This window comes from Podarcis liolepis, assembly GCF_965112155.1.
Source record: "Podarcis liolepis genome assembly, chromosome: 15".
Classification (NCBI taxonomy): Eukaryota; Metazoa; Chordata; class Lepidosauria; order Squamata; family Lacertidae; genus Podarcis; species Podarcis liolepis.
Window position 1 is genome coordinate 31,752,524 of NC_139566.1, and position 9,638 is coordinate 31,762,161.

General features: G+C 45.8%; 1 long non-coding RNA gene across 1 annotated transcript; it reads left to right on the forward strand.

Moving 5' to 3' along the window:
- Positions 1-1,751: 1,751 nt before the first annotated feature.
- LOC310695117 lies at positions 1,752-9,146 on the forward strand. Its single transcript, XR_014519929.1, has 3 exons — positions 1,752-2,221; positions 6,735-7,985; positions 8,988-9,146. It is a non-coding gene; the product is annotated as an uncharacterized lncRNA (long non-coding RNA).
- Positions 9,147-9,638: the final 492 nt, after the last annotated feature.

Below are 9,638 nucleotides of genomic sequence, written 5' to 3' on the forward strand. Positions count from 1 at the left end.
TAAAAGTAGGAAAGACTTCATACCACACACAAACACACACAGAGAGAGAGACGGAGAGACAAAGAAAGCCCTACTCAGACTCTCCAGCCGTCTCCCACCAGTTTTCGACTACAACTCCCATCAGTCCCAGTCAACATGGCTTTCGTAGTCCGAAACATCTATAGAGGGCACCCGGTTGGAAAAGGAGGTTACAGACAAGTTCTCTCGTGTTTTGAGTCTGGCAGCAAAGCAGAACAGATGAACTTTGTTCCACTTAAAAAAAAAAAAAGGAACACACCAGCTCCAAAAACATCCACATTTCCATTTCTGCAAAGGCCTTGTTTCCTAACCACCCCCCACCTCCATCTCCCACTAAATTGGACTAGGAAAGTCTTATCTAGATACATTAGGAATACTCCCGGCTTCTATATACTCCCACAAGACACAAGCTTTTGTCGTATTATTATGACTCATATAATAGCAATAATAATAATAATAATAATAATAATAATAATAATAATAATATTGGAATCCCAGAGCCTTCCAGCATAGATCAAATCAATGCAAAATCCATCAAGGCTCTGCAAGGTGTTTATATATACTAAGCACTTAAATCTGAAGCTAGGAAAGAGCGATTCTGCGACCTGTATAAACTACCTGCCCATTATTTCCTGGGCATTTCTATTCTGCTTCCTTCCCGCCCCGCTCCCCTTCCAATCGTGACTCAGCCAGACCAGTTTGTCAACTGCTAGGAAAGGGGAGGCCTGCTCCGGTATGCGCAACACGCCACGTATCAACAAGGGCAGTGGGGGTGCCTTGCGAGGCGAGACGGGGCAGATGGGTGCAAACCAGCCTGGCAGAGAGCAGGGAACGCTTTTCAGGCTGAGGGCCACATTCTCTTACGGGGGCCGCTTGCCAGTGGCGGCCTGGGTTAAGGAGCAAAAATATGTGGGGCAATGAATGTGAATTTTATGACTGCTTTCTACACTCAAGCACCTCTCTCTGTCTTCTAGTCAGGAGAGAGAGAAGTATTATCAGAACTTGAAGTTACCAGGGGTGTGGCCTGGCTGCTGAGGGCCGCATAAGAGAGGCCTGGGGGCCGCCTCAGCTCCCAGGCCTAATGTTCTCCACCCCTGAACTAAAGTTAATTAATAGAAGAGAGTTTGAAACCCGTACCTAAAAAGAACCCCCAAAAAAGAGGTTTCACGTCTAACAGCGGCATGCAACCATTTCCAGAAAGGCCTCGTCAACCTCCCCACCCACCCATTTTGCCTCCCTCCGTGGAGATCTTAACCTACTGACCCTAAAAAACAGTGGGGTGTCGTGGTTAAAAGTGTGGGATTTAAATGTTACAACCCAAATCCCTCCTTGGTCCCAAAACTTAACTTGGGGCCATATTAATAGGATGCCACTATAAACAGTCATGGCTTCCCCCAAGGGATTCTGGGAGCTGTTGTTTTGTTATGGGTGCTGAGAGTTGTTAGGGAATCGCCCCGTCCCCCCCATTCCACTCACACAGATACAGTTTCCTGGGGAGGAGTGGTTGTTAAGCCACTCTAGGAATTCCAGCTCCTAACATTTAACAAACTGCAGGATTATTTGGGGGAAGCCATGACTTTTGAAAGTGGTACCGCAGTGCTTTAAATGCATTGTGTGGATGCAACTTACAACTCCCACCAGCCCAGAGCTGATGGGAGCTGCAGTCAAAAACTTATAGAGCAGAAAGGGGACCTGCGGCTCTCTAAATAATGCTGGGCTGCAACCCCCACCAGCCAGCATGCCTAATGGTCAGGGAGGATGGGAACTGTAGTTCAGCAAAAGCTGGAGGGCTACAGCTTCCTCACCCCTGAACTGGAGGACACTAGGTATAAGGGAGGCTGGAGTAGAGAAAAGTGCTTTAAAACTGCTAACTGATAAGTATGATTATGAGTCGAGACAGAGCGCAGCATACCTATGGCAACAAAGCAATGACTGAAGATAAAAGGAATGCGAAAATGCATTCTGTGCTGAGGGTGTGCTAGGCAAAGGGCTGGAAATTCCTACGTGCCAAAATCCAAGTTTTAATAGCCAATCCAGGACTGGGATGGTGGAAGGGAAAGAAAACTCCTTAGGTGCAAAGCAAGCTGTTATTTTTCAGACCAGCTTTACCCGGAATGTGGTGTGTACCTCAAAGCAAAGTTCAGTCCAAGGTACGTTTACTTGGAAGTTCAGTCCTACTGACTTCAGTGGGCCTTACTCACAGGTAAGCATGGGATGGATTGCAGCCCTTGCCGGACAGTGAAATAACAAAAATGGGAGACAACAGGTTGCCTGTGTTAGTATTACAAAGCACACCAGATCTGATGCCTTCTGCCTTTCCGCCCGAATCCTTTTTCGAAAACAAGCCCCGCTGACACTTTGGTCCCATAAATCCCCCTTCAGGATACTGATCTGAAAGAGGAAGATGTCTGACCCCTGACATCATATGCAGAAACAGAAAAGCATGGCTGGCAAAGATCATCGCTAAAGCATTTGCGGATTCTGACAAGAGCAACAGACACAACTCTCTGAAGCCAGGGGTGGGGCAACCTGTGTCCCTTCAGAAGTTGCGGGGCTGCAACTCTCACCAGCCCCAGTCAGCAGGGCCGATGGGTCAGGGAAAATGGTAGTTGCAATACAAGAAGAGCTGGAGGGGGCACAGGTTCCTCACCTCTGCCCTGCGCTAAAGATGAAGCACAAACGATAGAAAAAAGATGCTCTAATTTCTTCTGGAAATGGTCTATCTGCACATTCCAGCCAGAAGGCAAATCCACAAAGATCCAATTTCCAGCATTACCGCATCTCTCTTTCCACCCCTCTCACTTCTCTCTTTCCAAAGTTATACAAAAAGGGTCCCTCTTCTCTCCCCACCCCCCACTTCCAAACTTCCAGTGCCCCTTCCCCACTTTCTAGCTGTTCAAAAACATTCCACCGCCTGCTTTCTGCCGAAGCCATTTCAGTGACCATCTCCAACTTATTGTTAATGAAGAGAGACAGATTCTTAACACCACGTTGCTGTTTATAAGCCTCCAAGCATCAGATAAATATCCCAGATTGTTCAAAAAACCCCCACAGATTTTCATTGCACATAGATCCTGTTATATACGTATCACCTCTATTGATGGGAAAGGTTTTGTTTTGTTTAGAAAAGGAGGATTTTATTATTATTTTGACCTCACCAATAATTCCACTTTTTAAAAATAAATAAATAGAAAGCCTATCCGCTTGTCAAACGTAACTAAAAGGGAACTTTGAAGGAAGCCACCAGAGAATCAAAACTCTGTGAGATACAGATTTTGTTTTCCTTACGAAAAGACTATAACTCTTCACCAAATTCATTCACATCTCCCTGGAACAAAACACAGGAAGACAAGACAGACCTAGCTAAGTCAAGGGCTGGTTCTGAAAAGTGGTATTTTACAGTAGCCTGACCATTTGCACTGTCTTGGGACACATACAACACCTACAGTTGTATACTGCAACCACCAAGAACCAGAAACCTAATAGAAACAAATTACCCTCTTAACATAAATTAAAACAAAAACTGGGTGCTTTCATCATTTTGGACCAGGTTTCATATTAGGTTCCCCCACCAAAAAAGACCATTATCAAGCTTTTTTTAAAAAAGGAAGTCCTCAGAAGTCAAAGGGGAGGGACAGGGAGGTTTTGTCTAGTTAAAATAGGATTCAGCAACCAGCAAAGTGAAGAGTGTGCTGCAACACTGGGCTGGTCATAATTAAGCAAGGATGTACGAGGACTGGAACCAAATGCTTTGACAATATTATTGCACTGCTTAATTTGTGAAGACAGTAGTGCAACACTGTCAGAGCCAGCGGTCCCAGCAGCCCACCAACGGCATTGTATCCAGCTAACCTCGGATTTCACACACACACCTTTTTTAAAAAAACAAAACAAGGATTTGTTAATACAAGAGATAGTTGCAACACATTAACTGGCAGGGCTGGCGATCCCCAATAAAATCAAAATCAGAATGATTTCAAGTTTTATCTGAGATCATCATTAGTCAAGGTTAGAGCAAGGACACAAACACACAGAAAAGCAGATTAATTGTGTATCTCTTCTTTCGTACGGACTACAGGAAAACAGGACTCAGCTGTAACATAGGCAATGTAGGTGCATATACCATTAATTTTCTCTATTGCAAAGGGCTGGCTGGGTGGAAAGCTACTTCAAATTCCTAGGTTATCAGCTTTGGGTGTGCATATTTTTATTTTAAATCATGTCTATTACTGCAGTCCTATGCACAAATCTGAAAGGGTGTAATTCTGAGCTTTTGGGGACTTGTTTCCAAGCAAACATAACACAGGATTGCAGTGAAAGTTATGGAATGAGACCAGGAGGAAGGGTTCTGGGTATCCTCTCTTTAACTTTATACAGTATGCTGCAGTATATGCACATTTCAGTTCAATAGCAAAGGCAGGCTCTGGACTGAAGAAGTCAAACATTATTGCAAATAAATAGTGAAGACATTCCCAAATGATTTGTTTTCACCAGCCTTTCCCCCAACATTTTCTAAAATGACCCAATTACACTGAAGTCCCCCCTCTACCTCTTCCCCCAATTCAGCATCACAGGCATTTGAAAACTAAAAAAAAAAAGCACTTTGAATGTGTTGTGAACAATGTTGCGGAATCCACAGCATTTTCCCAGAGAGACCTGTCTATACGCCTACAGGATGTGGAATAATAAAACAATTGGTTTGCGTGTGGTATTGTAAAGAATGTGCCACCCTATAAAAACCCAGCCCGGAATCATTCCGAAGAGCGTTTGCAGAATTACAGTATATTTTTAAGAGTACACCACCAGAGCACACACACCCCATATATATATATATTATTTTTAAAAAAGCAAAACAAACACCATGCAAATCAAAAGCAACAGCATTTAAAATTCAGCCACATACGAAGCAGATGGTGGGCTATCTTAACATACACAGCATTTATCAATACACCGTTACAGGGAAGGAACCGCCATTATTAACATTTTAATGAGAGGCACAACAGAAAGGTGGGAAGGGGGGTGGGAATTAAAGCGCAGGGTGTCCCAATTCCCCTTTGGAATCCTACACAATAAACAGAACACATAAAAGTTTTTTTTGGGGGGGGGGAGTGTTGCACGCTAGAGTCCTGGTTCCATTGACATACCTACATGCAACAAATCTTAATATTCTTTCCCCCACAGACATATGCATAAATACTCTGGAGGAAGCATGGTCCCTACAGTTGGCCATTCTGGAGAGAGGGGAGGGTCTGTATCTGCCAGCCAATGCCCTTTTAATATTGCACTGCTAATCATAACTGCCAGTAGTACAACAGAAGAAGGGCTTCGGACAGCAAGAGTTCCCACTAGGCACAAGGGACTTCTCGGAGGGAGGCGTGTGTGTGGTTTTTTTTTCCAGGTGAGATTTTCCTTTAAAACAGATCCATGGCAAAAAGGAAACAGCAAACAACACACACACACACACACACACACACACACAATATCAACCACGTGGATACAGCGGGGAAATCTTCTTCACCATGTTTGCAAGACTTCAAAATACTAATAATGATAAATCAGCAATTCTTCCAGAATATAAATCAGGGACATCTTTGCTGCTTTTTAAAAATAATAATGATAATAATGAAAAACTACTTAAGCAGCATTATGCTGGATAAAAGGGATAGGAGGAATAAAAATAAGGATGATGAGCTTTCCCCATCAAACATTCTCCAGATAGCAATATAAAGCAAATGCGTGTGTGTGTCATTAAGTAAAAGACGCTATTAGACTAGGAACTTTTAACGGTGGTTATTTGGATCAATAATGTTTCCTGACTATCAAATTCATCTGTTCAGGCTCTAGATCATTTACTAAGAAGAAGCCTCACTGATATAAACAGAATTTACTTCCAGGCAGAAGTGCACAGGAAGGGGCTAAGGTTTTCTTCTCCAAATAGATGTTCTAAATATAACATTTATAAAAGGACTCATTATTGTAAGCAGTTGGGGTTTTTTTTGTTAACCATATAAGGCTGTAGTCCTATACTGTACACGCTTACCTGAGAGTGAGCCCTAGTGAAAACAATGGGACTTACTTTTGAGTAGACACATATGCAAGATTCTATACACCACAAACATATACTGCAAACAAGACACATTGTACTAACACATCTATTTTTCTGTTGAAATACTTAATGGTAATGAAAACAGCTATTGGCAACTGCATATCCAAAGTTCAATACAGTAGGTATATATATTTACAAATATGAACCTAATTCTCATCTAAACTATTTCATGCTGGGACGGGGGGGGGGTGGGATACAGCCTAAAGCAACCTTTTAGAAAGTTTAATCAGTTGCAAAATGACCAAGTGACTCTCTCTCCTCACACACAAAAGTTAAACAATTTAAATAAAAACCCATGGAGCCAACCTTATACTTCATTCATAGCCTTGTGCAGAAAATTCCATCCAGATCAAGACATTTGCAAGGGGCTTGAATAGACTCATTCAAGGTGGCTATTGGAAAGGGTGATTTTGTTTTGTTTTGGTTTTTTTCCGTTTTGTCCCAGCTAGTAAAAAGCGGTCCCAAACTTTTTAATAGTTTGCTTTCTAAATTGCCAGCACAAAGTTTTCACAGGGCAGAGGTGGGCAAATTAGTCAGACAGCTGAATTAATCCCGGGTTCCTGGTTTCCTTAAGGGCATTTCATTTATTTATATTGCCTCTTTGCTGCAGGAAAAGATCCACGCACTGGCAGGAAAAGTGGAAGCAGCAACTCTGTAGACTTTAGAGAGTTTTAAAGACGGAGAGAGAGAGGTGGAAGGAGGAATTAAAAATTAGACAAGGAGGGGGGTAAAGATGCATTTTCCAGTCGAGGAAGAAGCTTTCGAAATCCAACAGCCCTGGGACTGTGATCGTGAAGGGGGCTTTCCTTACACAATGCTGTAAGAAAAGAGAAGACCACACGCTGGATAGGAGACCCTGTGCCGAACTGGGACAAAGTGCAAGAACTACCGTCGAAAAACACCCGCGCGCACCGCTCGGACTGTCGATCCTCAAAAATCTCGGCGCTCGCCGAAGCGGCGCGTTAGGGTTTTTCTGTTCTACGGGATTTAAATGCGCAACCAGCATAAATACAGAATCGAGATCGCCTTGCTGTGTTTCCTTGGGGTGCGGGGAGCGCAACCCACACCCCTCTTTAAAAAAAAAGAACACGTTTTCTTTCCCAGGCAAAAGAAAAAGGACTTCCTTTCAACTAAGAGTGACCATCGCCAGCTACGTTCTTGGGGACTTCAAGGCGCCCAGCGACGATGAAAACTTCCCAAGCGCGCAGAGCGAGAGAACGCCAAGTCCCTTTCCAGACTTCCTGCCACCGACGTTTTGGGGGGTTTGGGGGTGGCTGCTGAGGGGGGTGGGGTAGAAATCTAGGCTTCTCCTTTGCTCCCCCCCCCCATGCCCATTTTCCAGATCCAGGCCCACGTCCCTCCTGCCATTTCTCAGGGATGTTTACATCGGTGAAACGGCCCCCCAAAGCCCAGACTGCCGACCTCTCCGCGCGTCCGAGGTTTTCTAAAGCGCAAAGTGGGAAGCTCAACTTCTCTTGCAACTTCGCCGCGCTTGGACATCGAAAGACGCATTTAAAAGGCACGACGGGCCCGATCCTGCGGGTCCCCTACGGCCTCTCCCTCTCCCTTGCTCCAAAACACCCTTAATAAAAACTTTTCTTGGGGGAATGGGACACTTTGAGTCTCCCGATCGCCCAGAGACTAAATTAAGCCGTTGGGGGGGTGTCTTTCTTTCACTCCTCTAGGGAGAGTCTCCCCCCACCCTATAGATTAGAATAACCCGACAAATTCCAGCACACGCGCCCGGACGAGAAAGCCCAACCTCAACTCTCTTTCGTAACGTTATTGCGGAGCAAAAAAAGAAACGCGAAAGAAAGAAAAATGATCGGCCGATGATTTTTTCTTCTTCTTAGAATGCAAGGTGACGGGGGGGGGGGCGGTGAGGTTGTTGGAGAATCCTTCCCGATCGACAGATCCTCCAAAAGCGAAGAGAAGGCGAAATCAGTTCCACCCCAAGGGGGAACAAGAAAGCAGACTTTTTAAAAAATAAAAAAGTCATCATTTAAAAGTCCCGAAACAGGATGGGATGACTCTTCCCTTCACACCCCATACACACAAAAAAAGGAAACGGGGTGGGGAGAGGAGGAGAAAGAATAGAGTACAATTCAAAGCCACCCACCTACCTCCTTGTAAAGTCAGATTTCAGATCTGGAAGGCGGGAGGAGAAGGAATAAATAAATAAATAAATAAATATTAAAAGGAGGAGTGTTGGGGAAAGGGGAAGGCAACGCATGGCCGGACTTTCTCCGCTTCTTTTTTGGGCTTTCCAGGTTTTAAGACGAGTTTTGTTTTGTTTTCTCCAAAGAGTGGGCGAGGGGGGGAAACACGCGAAACATACAATAAAGCACGCGCGCGCATGCACACACACACACACACCCCTCCAAAAGAAAGAAAAGGGAAACCTGGGATGCAAAAGTGCCGTTACAAAAAAACCTCGCAAGTCCCCCCCACACCCTCAGCGTAAATATAAAATACACTCATTTTAAAAAAAGAAAAGAAATAAATGTTCCGCTTCTGGCCTGGCCGGTGGGCTTCCTCTGCCTCCTCGCCTCCCTCTCTCTACCCGCTCCCTCCCCACAGCGCGCAGACCCTCCCTCGCCTCTCCCTCCACCATCCTAGCTGCCCCATCGCGGCCGAGCCTTCCCCCCAACTCCCACCCACCCACCCGGGCCACACGGGAGTCACTCACTCACACGCGCGCGCCCCGATCCCTCCGGCTTCACTTTTTATTTTTCATTTTTTAACACCCTGGATTAAAACCCTTCCTCTCTCTCTCCACCCCCCCGCTTCCTGCAATCCCTCTTCTCTTCCCCACCCCCTCTGCACCTCCCCCTTTTCCTCTTTTTTCCCATTTTTTTTTTAGCCTTGAGCTCCCGCCATTTCCGCCCAGTCACCCGGATGCTACTCACAAAACAGCTCCAGAAAAAAAGAGAAAGGATCATTGCACCCACCAGAGATGCCAGGGAGATAGAGAGAGAGATCAGATCTAGACCAATGCAAGAAGGATAGAGGTTTCCCCTACACTGGATATATATATATATATTTATGAATGGTACCTGGGTGGGAGAGGGGGCGCTAGGTAGGTCGCTAAGTGGGTGGGTGGATAGGTGGGTGGGGAGCAGAGGGGGTGGGGAGGCAGAGAGAGACTTGGATCCCAGGAGGCGAGTCCGTGGGCTGAGCAAAAGTTGGCCAAAGGAGAGCCGAAGAGGCAAGCCGCGCACTTTTGGCCCGCGGCTCTCCCCACCCGGCCCGCGGCCCGCCTTGGGGTGGCTGGACTCCATCTGCGCGCTTTTGCGCAAGAAGCTGGCTGGCTCCAGCTCGCGTCTCCCGGCTTCTCCCCCGTCCAGGTCTGCGGGTGGGCGTCGAAGGGAGGGAGAGAAGGGAAGAAAGAGAGAGGAGCTGGGAAGAAGGAGGGAAGGAGCGCGCGAGAGAGAGAGAGAGAGACAAGAGAGGGGAGAAACCCTCCAGTACAAACCTCATGGCTTCCCATCTCCAGCCTCCATCTTTGACTAGT